The following is a 4,155-nucleotide window of genomic DNA, read 5'->3' on the forward strand; positions in this document are numbered from 1 at the left end:
AGGCCAGGTACCAATGTGCCCAAATCCCTTCTCAGTACTAAACAGGGAGCTGATTTTTCTTTTTACAATAAAAAAAGCTGAGTAATGCATAGGAGTACCAGAAACTGCCTCATTGGAAACAAAAGCTATTTACATTAAATAAAAAACCCTGTTGCGGGCTGCGTCTGCCACATTTACAGCATGGTGCAATGCACACTGTGACCAAAACCCGTGGAGACAGCTTCTGGCACTCAGTACCACAGAGCGGCACATTTGCCACATGAGAGTGAAGCGGAGGGCGGAGAGGAGGAGTGAGAGGGAGAAAAAGAGGAGTGTGCTCATTCACTTCTGGTTCCGCAGCTGATTAGACAGCCAATCCAGTCCCCACTGGTGGCGCAGGGGGCCTGAATGTACCAGTTCCTGTGGCGCAGAGAGTGCAGCCCCAGCTTGTCTGTGATTTTGGCCGCACTCATGGCATTAGGAAGGTCTTGCTTATTGGCAAACACAAGGAGGACAGCATCCTCACGAGCTCCTCGCGGGCCTCCTTCACACGCTCTCTGTCATTGCTGTCCACCACAACGATCAAGCCTTGTGTATTCTGGAAATAGTGGCACCGCAGAGGCCGGATCTTGTCCTGGCCACCCACGTCCCACACAGTGAAGCTCCTCTACAGTCTCCACGTTGAGACCTGGGGTGGGAATGGTAGCCACAATCTCACCCAGCTTCAGTTTGTGCAGAATCGTCGTCTTCCCTGCCGCATCCAGGCTGACCATGAGGATGCGCATTTCTTTTTTGCCAAAAAGGCCCTTGAAGAGGTTTGCAAAGATATTCCCCATGCTAGTAGGTGGGTGGAAGCGACACTGGCCAGAGAAACTTCGGCAGCTGCTGCTCCGAGCCAGGCGTTGGTTTCGCTCCAGCATAAAACAAATACAATTTTAAATCAGAATACTCTTAAATTTTAGAGAGTTAATGAAATTGACAATAGCAAATTTTCTATTAGCTTATTTATGAATACTTAAGAAAACCGAAGGAAAATATTGGCATGGATTAATCAAATTCTTTAATAATCAGCTGAATTTTCAAAATATGTACATCTCTCAATTTCCATGTTAATTAAACCTTTTATATTTAAAATGCTTGATTAAAGTATTTTATTACTAAATACAAGGGGAAACCTCAGTTATTCTGTAACAGAAACATGGGGTTTCTCTAAGGAACTATAATTGTCTGGTTAAGTTTAATAAATGTAATTCCAATATTTTAGAAAACGTATTTTCTCTGCCTAACTTTTGTGATATCCTCCAAAACAATGGGGGCAAGGAGCTGAGAGAGAGTCTAGTCCTGGTTACACAGGAGCCAGAATTAGCTGCATGTGAAACTGAATTAGCACACGGGCTCAACCACTATCCATAAACGACATGAGAAAACATTTGAGATGTTTTTATTAAATATACAAAAGTGAAATAAGCAAGCTCTAAGGAGTAAGATAGAGTCGCTTAAGGGCACTTTCCTTGGTGCTATGTCACCATTTAGGTTATTGGTGCTACATCAGGTTAACCTAGATTTTTAACTAACCATGAACATAAATAGAATTTTATGTTTCTCTCAGTAGTTTAGATACCAACCTAAAGAAAATTTTCTTCTCCAGAACACATGAACATTGTACCAAAAGTAAATTAAATATTTAGGAAAAGCACTGTCCAATAAAATTTACCTATGGGAGATGCAACTTATTCTTTTGCATGCCAAGATGGTCTCTACATATTCTACAACGTGCATCAATGACAAAGCCTTTACTCCAGTTCCACAGATCAGTCACCTTATACGGTTTACTCTATTATCCCAGAACCAGCAGAGCAAGCTGAAATTATTTACTCCTTTTAGACGTTAAGCTTTAGAACTGTGAATTTTAGTCAAAATAAAATTGCTATAAGAAAGCTGCTCAACATCGTCAATCCAGAAATAGAAGCAATTCTTTTTCTCCTGGCGTCACCCTGAAATATTACTTCAGCCCCACCTTCTAAGCTATAGTACTAGAATCAGAGACTCAATACCTGCTGGTCTGAATGAAGATCAATGATTTGTTTGAACCAAAGAGCTTAAAATTATTTGAAGCTAACTTTATTGTTTAAAAAGGATGAACATGAGTATTTTTTATAAACAATACTAGAAATGGTATTGTTTTAGAATACTTTTGCCATCAAGACTTCTGATTTACAATTATACTATACAACTAATTATTGAGAGATCAACATTTGTGGGTGTTAAATGAGATGTAAGGAAATTACATGTATACTTTTTTTAAAAGAAGAATTATGTATTTTACATTTTATTTATTATTATTATTTAATTTGCTATAGGATGTGCACATTCACCAGGGAGATACAGAGAGAGAGAGAGAAAGGGAGAGAGAGAGAAAGCAAGCCACCATATCCAGGACTTGAATTGCAGCCAGTCATGTTGGAGTCCAGTGCCCTAATCACCATGCCACCTGTTGGCCCTACATATGTACTTTGTAATACTTATCATTATCTGAATGGATTTGATAGTTTCATTCTGCTATAATATAGCCACACCTAAAATTAAAGCTCATGCCACAGGGTACAAGAGAAAAAAAATGTCAGGACCAGCAGTTGGCATAATGGCTGTGTCGTTGGACTCCCATGTAGTCAACCGCAGTTCAAGTCCTGGTGGCTTAAACTCATGCCAGGCACGTGTACATGCATGCCCAAGATCCTGAGCGGAGAATGGAGGAGAAAGAATTGTGTCCTGGCCAAAAAAAAAAGTAGTATTATGAATTTTTTTATGCCACAGTACTTCTAACTAATGGAGGACCTTCAGTCTCTCTTAAGCCCTAGGTCACAATGGCTTTACTTTCTGGGCATTCTTGTTGTTTTTTTTTTTTTTTTTTTTTTTTTTTTTTTTTTTTTTTTTTTTAGTGGGCTTGTGCGCCCCCCAGGGCCTGTGCGCTCACCAGAGAGACAGAGAGAGACATAGAGACAGAAAGCAAGAAATCACCCCCGGGGGTATGGCCACACCACAATCCCTTCTCCTCCATTCTCCTCTTGGGATCTTGGGCATGCACGCACGCACGCCTGGTGTGAGTTTAAACCACCCGGGTCCGGGACTCGAACCGCGGTCGACTCCGTGTGAGTCCCGCAACATAGCCATTACGCTAACTGCTGGTCCCATGGGCATTCTTGTTAATGTCCTCAAAATCAGTTCAGTGTAGAGACTAATTTTGTACTGGAAAACCTCCCCAACCAGTTTCCTTTCTTGAACACACTCTTCCAAAATTACAAAATCAGAGAGGATTTTGGGTCCTCTTTTTAATAGTCAGAAGTCAGTTAATCATAAAATAAAGTACATGACACTAATTTTATTTTTCTAATGCAAGAATGGGAAGGAACGAGATAGGACCACAGGTGTGCACTACTGCACCTTACTCGTTTACATTTGGTCAGAAGCTAAACCTGGGTTTCTTGTGTGGCCTTAGCCATAGTTCACAGTACCCTCCTGCTCCTGGCACCATGGCTGGGTCAATATTCACTTTTAATTCATATAAGTACTTGTTATGCATTTTATCCCTTAGTATATGACTAATGAATTGACATTTTACCCATTGCATTTTTTTCTTTTTCAAAGTTAGAGTGGAAATCTCTCTGATCTTATCCATGTCTAATGTGAGGCTGTTTCTCAGAATAGGATCCCCAGTCAGCACTGCCATAAAACTTGTGACAAGAAGTAGAGGGTAAAGTGAGAAGACTAACATTGTCGGGAGAATTGTTGACTACCTTTTCATCATTTAAATTATTCTTTAATCTTCTTTTTGAAACATATCAGTTTGCTAATTTCATATCACTGTAAACACTATAGTAGAAAGAGAAATAAACATCATTTAAAGTCACGTATGGGGGACCAGCAGTTAGCGTAACGGCTGTGTCGCTGGACTCCCACATAGTCGACCACGGTTTGCATCCCGGACCCGGGGGCTTAAACTCATGCCGGGAGTGTGTGCGTGCGTGCCCAAGATCCCGAGAGGAGAATGGAGGAGAAGGGATTGTGGCGTGGCCATACCCCCTAGGGGTGATTTCTCAATTTCTATCTCTCTGTCTCTCTCTCTCTGTCTGTCTGGCGAGCACACGTGCCCTATAGCAAAAAAAAAAAAAAAAAAAA

At 41.0% G+C, this 4,155-nt stretch overlaps 1 pseudogene; it reads right to left on the minus strand.

Moving 5' to 3' along the window:
* Positions 1-217: 217 nt before the first annotated feature.
* On the minus strand, positions 218-888 carry LOC102484045 (ADP-ribosylation factor 1 pseudogene; annotated as a pseudogene).
* Positions 889-4,155: the final 3,267 nt, after the last annotated feature.

This window comes from Tupaia chinensis, unplaced genomic scaffold, assembly GCF_000334495.1.
Source record: "Tupaia chinensis unplaced genomic scaffold, TupChi_1.0 Scaffold144269_1, whole genome shotgun sequence".
In the NCBI taxonomy this organism is placed as follows: Eukaryota; Metazoa; Chordata; class Mammalia; order Scandentia; family Tupaiidae; genus Tupaia; species Tupaia belangeri.